Raw genomic sequence first — 8,387 nt, forward strand, 5'->3', positions numbered from 1 at the left:
TAGAGAGGAGAGGGAGAGAGAGAGAGGAGAGAGACAGAGAGAGAGAAGGGGGGAGGAGCTGGAAGCATCAACTCCCATATGTGCCTTGACCAGGCAAGCCCAGGGTTTCGAACTGGCGACCTCAGCATTTCCAGGTCGATGCTTTATCCACTGCGCCACCACAGGTCAGGCCTAAATTGATTGTTTTAAACTTATTTAAAAAAGTAATTGTAGTTGTATTAGCTAATATAGTACCTATATAGTGATTATTAAGTGCCAGGTTCTAAGCACTTCATGTGCAGTAATTCATTTAATCCTCATGACAATGTCACAGGGTAGGTTCTGTTTTTTTTTTTTTTTTTCATTATTAATTTTTAGAGAGGAGAGAGAGAGAAGGGGGAGGGAGGAGCAGGAAGCATCAACTCCCATATGTGCCTTGACCAGGCAAGCCCAGGGTTTTGAACCGGCGACCTCAGCGTTTCCAGGTCGACGCTTTATCCACTGCGCCACCACAGGTCAGGCGGTTCTATTATTTAATCCATGTTACAGGTGAGGAAACTGAAGCAGAGAGTGGTTATGTAACTTGCTCTAGGTCACACAGTAACATAGCCTAGGTGGTCTGCATTCAGGTCTATGCTCTTATCCATTATGTTGGTTCTCATTGTAAAGTATGGAAAGCAAGATTCATTTGTCATAAACAAAAAAAATTGTATATAAACTCAAGTGTTGTTTTATATTTTTGAGGGGTGAGAAGGGAGAGAGATGAGAAGCATTAACTCGTAGTTGTGGCACTTTAGTTGTTCATTGATTACTTTCTCATATGTGCCTTGACTGGGGGGCTCCAGCTGTGCCAGTCACCCCTTGCTCAAGCCAGCGGCCTCTGGGCTCAAGCCATGTCAATGGTCCCATACTCAAGCTGGAGAGCCCATGCTCAAATCAGCGACCTTGTGTTTTTGAACCTGGGATTTCAGCATCCCAGGTCGGCATCCTATCCACTGTACCACCACCAGTCAGGCTAAACTCAGTAATTCTCGAACTGCAATTCAGGGAGCCCAGACACTTTCTTTTGCTTCTTATTGTCTCAGCCGCCATTTATTAACTCCTCTGCCACAGCTGCTTTCTCAGTGGCCCCCAGCACCCAGCTTCACAGTCCTCATGTCTTAGGGACCTCTTGTCTCTTTGGCTCTCTTTTCCCTGAGTTCACCCCTTCTAGCGTTCCATTCTCAGTTGTGCCTGGGACTCCACGTTGCGGTTTGTAGAGCTATGAACATTTAAAGAACCTTCTGTTGTCCCCAGCTGAATCCTGGCAGAGAGGGCTGATTGGAGTCCCTCTTCAGAGCAATGGCAGAGCCTCTTCTCAAGGACTATTGGCTGTTTCCACTACCAGTGGCTCTCAGGAGGGGACCCTTGTAGTCCCAGACCCAGCAGTATGAGTGTCACCTGGAAATATTTGCAATGCAACTTCTAGGGGTTTCACTCTAGACTTACTGAATCAGAAACTGTGAGTAGGTAAAAAGAAAATTAAAAAATAAATAAAAAAGAAAAGAAGAAGAAAGAAAAAGAAACATAAAATGATGTACCATGAAATTTAATTTCTAAAAAAATAAAATAAAATGAATTAAAAAAAACTATGGGTGAGGCCCTGGCCAATTGGCTCAGTGGTAGAGCATTGGACTGGCATGCAGGAGTCCCAGGTTCAATTCCCGGCAGGGCACACAGGAGAAGCACCCATCTGCTTCTCCACCCCTCCCCCTCTCCTTCCTCTCTGTCTCTCTCTTCCCCTCCCACAGTCAAGGCTCCATTGGAGCAAAGTTGGCCCAGGTGCTGAGGATGGCTCTGTGGCCTCTGCCTCAGGCGCTAGAATGGCTCTGGTTGCAACAGAGCGACACCTCAGATGGGCAGAGCATTGCCCCCTGGTGGGCGTGCTGGGTGGATCCTGGTCGGGCACATGCGGGAGTCTGTCTGACTGCCTCCCCATCTCCAACTTCAGAAAATTACAAAAAACAAAACAAACAAACAAAAAAACTATGGGTGAAGCCTAGAAATCTACCTTAACATCCTTCCAGGTGATTTTTAAGTACATTGAATATTGAGAACTACTAGCCTCAACTTTCTAAAAAACTTAGGGTCCAACCTAACAAGTGGTGGCACAGTGGCTAGAGTGTTGACCTGGGTAGCTGAGATTCCAGGTTCAAAACCCTGAGGTTGCCAGCTTGGCATGGGATCAGAGACAAGATGCCAAGGTCGCTGGCTTGAGCCCAAGGTCGCTGGCTTGAGCAAGGGGCCACTGGCTCAGCTTGAGTGCCCCCCCAACACACCCCATCAAGGAACATATGAGAAGCAACCAACGATCATTTAAAAGCTATAACAACGAATTGATGCTTCTCATCTCTCTCCTTTCTTGTCTTTCTATCTCTCTCCCTCTCTCAATAAATAAATAAAAAAGCTCAGGGCCTCGCATCTTTTCAGAGAGGTATGTTTGCCTACTAATCCCTCCCTAATCCTGGTGTAAGAGTAGACATCAGGACCATCCTCCAGCCCACAAAACTTCCCCTGTAATTTAAATACACGTATGCCACCTACTTGAGGTATCTTAGCCACAGGTAGAGAGGAGATTATACCTAAAACCTTAGGTGAGGGAAGCATCACAACAGAGCTCAACTTTCAGGCAAAGAGGACAGTGCTCTGGGTTCCCTGGGTCTTATTGTCTAGTAATACTGCTATTCATTTCAACAGGAAGGAATCCTGTTACCATGTTTATGAAGTACATTAGTGGTATCAGTACACTGAAAAGACTATAAGCCTGACCAGGCGGTAGCGCAGTGGATAGAGCATTGGACTGGGATGCAGAGGACCCAGGTTCAAGACCCTGAGATTGCCAGCTTGAGCGTGGGCTCATCTGGTTTGAGCAAAGCTCACCAGCTTGGACCCAAGGTCGCTGGCTTGAGCAAGGGGTTACTCAATCTGCTGTAGCTCCACGGTCAAGGCACATATGAGAAAGCAATCAATGAACAACTAAGGTGTCGCTACGAAAAACTGATGATTGATGCTTCTCATCTCTCTCCATTCCTGTCTGCTGTCTGTCCCTATCTAGCCCTCTCTTTGATTCTCTCTCTGTCTCTGTAAAAAAAAAAAAAAAAAAAAAAAAAAAAAAAGACTATAAGTAATTGCTTTTATTTATTTATTTTTAATTATTATAAATGTCTGATAAGGTCCCCAAAGTTATCAGGTCCTAATTGCAGGGAGCTGTCAGTGTTACCTGATTTGGAAAAAGGGTCTTTGCAGATGTGATTAAATTAAAGATTTTGAGATGAAATTATCCTGGATTATCTGCATGGGCATTAAAGGCCCGCACATGTATCCTTGTGAGAAAGAGGCTGGCCCTGGCCGGTTGGCTCAGCGGTAGAGCGTTGGCCTGGCATGTGGGGGACCCGGGTTTGATTCCCGGCCAGGGCACATAGGAGAAGCGCCCATTTGCTTCTCCACCCCCACCCCCTCCTTCCTCTCTGTCTCTCTCTTCCCCTCCCGCAGCCAAGGCTCCATTGGAGCAAAGATGGCCCGGGCGCTGGGGATGGCTCCTTGGCCTCTGCCTCAGGCACTAGAGTGGCTCTGGTCGCGGCAGAGCGACGCCCTGGAGGGGCAGAGCATCGCCCCCTGGTGGGCATAGCGTCGCCCCTGGTGGGCGTGCCGGGTGGATCCCGGTCGGGCGCATGCGGGAGTCTGTCTGACTGTCTCTCCCCGTTTCCAGCTTCGGAAAAACACACACACACAAAAAAAAGAAAGAGGCGGAAGGATTCTGACACAGATACACTGAGACGGTAGTGGGAAGACAGCAGAGAGATCTGACGGTGCTGACCTTGAGGACTGAGCTGATGTAGCCACAAGGCCAGGAAAGCCAGCGGTCATCAGAAGGCAGCTGGAAGAGGCAGGTCTCTGGAGGGACAGATTCATCGCCAACAGTGAAGTTCTGTTTTTCCAAAGGATGTCTCTTCTGGAGCTAAAGGCCATTTCAACAGAAAGGCTAAACTACACTAGCCAGAATGGCAGCCACTGGCCACATGTGGCCACCCAACACCTGAAATGTGGCTAGTCCAAATCAAGATGTGGGCCCTGGCCGGTTGGCTCAGTGGTAGAGTGTCGACCTGGCGTGCAGGAGTCCCGGGTTCAATTCCCGGCCAGGGCACACAGGAGAAGCGCCCATCTGCTTCTCCACACCTCTCCCTCTCCTTCCTCTCTCTTCCCCTCCCGCAGCCAGGGCTCCACTGGAGCAAAGGTGGCCCAGTCGCTGGGGGTGGCTCTATGGCCTCTGCCTCAGGCGCTAGAATGGTGGTGGTTGCAACAGAACAACGCCCCAGATGGGCAGAGCATCACCCCCTGGTGGACATGCCGGGTGGATCCCGGTTGGGCACATGTGGGAGTCTGTCTGATTGCCTCCCCGTTTCCAACTTCAGAAAAATACAAAAACAAAAAAACAAAACAAAAAATCAAAAAACCCAAACAAACAAACAAAAAAAACTAAGCAAATCAAGATTTGTTGTAAATACACAATGAATTTCAAAGACTTAGAACAAGGAAAAGAATGTAAAATAATAATTTTTATATTGGTTACATGATGAAATGATAGTTCTTTTAGATATATTGGGTTAAATAAAATATATCAATGTAAAAAAAATTATTTATGTTTTAATGTGGATACCAGAAAAATTAAAGGGTATTCACATTATATTTCTGTTGCACAGTGTTCTAACTCAAACCCCTATCAGCGTTATTGGAACCAACACAGAACTTCCTCCATGATACTTTTCAAATGATTTTGTGTACTGCATGGCTGAGGGCCTGCTGCTACCCACTCTGGGAGAATGGTCAGCAGTTAGGACTTGTGAAGATATCAGAGTGGTGCCCCTCTTTTCTTCCTTAAAATGTACTTAATTTTTTAATTATAAAATAATTTGCCTGACCTGTGGTGGTGTAGTGGATAAAGCGTCGACCTGGAAATGCTGAGGTCGCCGGTTCAAAACCCTGGGCTTGCCTGGTCAAGGCACATATGAGAGTTGATGCTTCCAGCTCCTCCCCCCTTCTCTCTCTCTGTCTCTCTCTCTGTCCCTCTCTCTCTCCTCTCTAAAAATGAATAAAGAAAAAAAAAGTTAAAAAAAAATAATTTGATGCTCATTGTTAAAAGTTGAATGATATGGAAATGTATAAAAATTAACTCTCCAGCCTGACCAGGCGGTGGCGCAGTGGATAGAGCGTCGGACTGGGATGCGGAAGTACCCAGGTTCGAGACTCCGAGGTCGCGCGCGGGCTCATCTGGCTTGAGCAAAGAGCTCACCAGCTTGGACCCAAGGTCGCTGGCTCCAGCAAGGGGTTACTCGGTCTGCTGAAGGCCCACGGTCAAGGCACATGTGAGAAAGCAATCAATGAACAACTAAGAAGTCGCAACGCGCAACGAGAAACTGATGATTGATGCTTCTCATCTCTCTTCCTGTCTGTCTGTCCCTGTCTATCTCTGCCTCTGTAAAAAAAAAAAAAAATTAACTCTCCATCTCATCACCTTGGGTAATTGTTACCAAAGGACTATCCTGATGTCTATCCTGATACATAATTTAAATACATGTATGTCACCTACTTGAGGTATCTTAGCCACAGATAGAGAGGAGATTATACCTAAAACCTTTTTCCCTCTATGAGGACATGTTACACAATTATACTGAATTATCCCCCTCTTCAATTATGGTTATCCTTCCATATCAATAAATGTAAAACTATTTTTAATAAGCAATACAATGTTCCATCATAAGGCAATATCTGCCTGACCTGTGGTGGCGCAGTGGATAAAGCGTCAACCTGGAAACGCTGAGGTTGTCGGTTCAAAACCCTGGGCTTGCCTGGTCAAGGCACATATGGGAGTTGATGCTTCTTGCTCCTCCCCCTTCTCTCTCTCTCTCTCTCTCTCTCCCCTCTCTATAATGAATAAATAAAATCTTTAAAAAAAATTTTAAAAAAGGCAATATCTAATTCCCTTATTAATGGATATTTGGGATGTTTTCACTAATTGCTACTACACACAATGCTAAAATAAATACATTTATAATATTAGCCTTACTGATGGCTTCTCTGTAGGCTAGATTTCCAGTTAAATGACTGTTAAAAGGCTCACCACATTTAAAGTTTGTTATTGCCAGAATACTTCCAATCAAAGATGTGGAGTTCACACTCTCATCAGCAATGTGGGAATGTACTTTCCCCACACCCTTACAAACAAATATAAATCCAGTACTTTTTCCAACCTGGGGGATGAAAATGTTCTCAGGAAATTGCATTCCCGTGACTACCAATGTCGTTTTTTTATTGGCCATTTGCACTTCCTTTTTTAAAAAATTAAGCTTATTGCCTGGCCTGTGGTGGCGCAGTGGACAATCCTTCGGCCTGGAATGCCAAGGTTGCCGGTTCGAAACCCTGGGCTTCCCTGGTCAAGGTACATACCGCAAGCAAGCAATGAACTAGCTTGAAACAACTATGAGTTTTTACTTCCCATTCCATGCTCCCCTTTCTCTCCTGTCTCTGTAAAATCAATAAAGTATTTTAAAAAAATAAGCTTATTGGGGTGATGTTGGTTAATAAAATTATGTCTCAAGTGTGCAATTCTGTGGTACATCACTGGATACTGCATTGCGTGCTTCACTTGCACTTCTTTTCCTATAGGATTGCCAGTTCATATACTGGCTCATTTATCTCATTTTTATCCCATTATCAATTTGTAGGAGTTCTTTGTACAGTAATAGATGTTAGCTCCTTGGACCCACAAATTTATATCCTCAGTCCAGACCTTTGCAGATACATATCTAATTGCTATTGGTATCTCCACTTGGATGACTTAGAGGCATCTCAGACTTATAACATCCAAAATTGAATTTCTCATCTTCCACAAAAATCTATTTCTCCTGCAATATTCCTCATCTCAGTTCATGCTTTCAGTTGTTCCGTGTCATCTTTGACTCCTCTTTCACAACTCACATCCAATCACAGCCCTTCCGTCCTATCTGACCACCTGAGTTCTTTTGGGCCACCATGATCCATGTCACCATCATCTCTCTCCTGTATTTTTGTGTAGTGGTAATTTTTCAGAGCAAACAACTGTTTTTGTTTTTGCCCATTTTGATAGCAGCCATGATACTTAAAAAATAATGAAAATCTCAGATGAACTCCTCTGTTCTATGCCCTCCATAGACTTCCAGCCTTACTATGAGTAAAAGCCCAAATCATTTCAATGGTCTACAAGGTGTTACCCCTACCTCCCCACCTTTCTCACACTTTATTATTCAATTGTTTTTTTCTGAGTGAGATGATTACGCCAGAGCATGGCTTGTTTGCTCCCTCTGTTATTTCAAGTTTTTAGCACTATCCAACAGCCTTACAAGTTTTACTTGTTAATCTGTCTCCTCACCATTATATAAGCTCCAAGAAGGCGGGGATTGTTGTTACTTTTTGTTCACTGTTGTATTCTTGGTGCTGCCCATATGGTAGGTGCTCAATAAATTTTGTAGAATGAGCATGCTTCCCTGAGTTTGTCACATGTATGTTTTTGACGTCTTTTGTCACACAAAATCTTTACATACATTTGTCGGTTTTGAAATTTTTCCTTTTATGTGCTTTTAAAGGCTCAACTTTGCCTGTCAATGACTGTTCTTTTGAACCTACTTTTCTACTTTATTAAACTTTTTATTGCGGAAAACTTCAAATATACATGAGAGCTACATCACATTAACCCTAGTTTGTATATTCTGTAAAGACAGAGAGTGATCTTAATTTTCACTTCTCCAGCGTCTGCCAGGACCTCAGCAATCTCAGGATATGTGATTCCAAAGAATGAACTAATGGCACGAGGGTCTCTCCCCCGGCGTAAATGCCTCTCAGATCTCCCTCAGACAGTTCCGGAGGCGGTAGTCCCGGGAGCTTTGCTGATTGAAGACGTTTGTGCTGTTTTTTCCTGCCAGGCTCGGCCTTCCCGTGGACATTTTTCCTGCTCCCTCCAGTTGCAGGCTTGGCCTAAGCCGCCAGACTGGGAGAAGCTCTGACTACCGACTGAACTAATTATTTCCACGGGGCCCCCCGACATTGGCCCCACCCCGGCCAGAGGCCGCCTCTAGGACTAGGCCTCTCGGCCGCTGACGCTCCCCGAGCGCGTACCACCTCTACAACCCTCCTGCCCCCTCCCCCTAGCAGTGGCGGTTGGTCGCGGGCCGTCGTCCCTCTCCCACCCCTCCGCTAAGGAGCGGGCGTCAGGCCCTTTGGGATTGGCTGCGTCTGTGTGCATCTTCCCTCAGGCTTTCTTATTGGCTGCAGGGCGCGCGGGATGCGAGCCCTGATTGGCTAGATCAGAGCGCCTGCGCGGCGGGGTTCTCGGTCGC

This window comes from Saccopteryx bilineata, chromosome 1 (assembly GCF_036850765.1).
Source record: "Saccopteryx bilineata isolate mSacBil1 chromosome 1, mSacBil1_pri_phased_curated, whole genome shotgun sequence".
NCBI lineage: Eukaryota > Metazoa > Chordata > Mammalia > Chiroptera > Emballonuridae > Saccopteryx > Saccopteryx bilineata.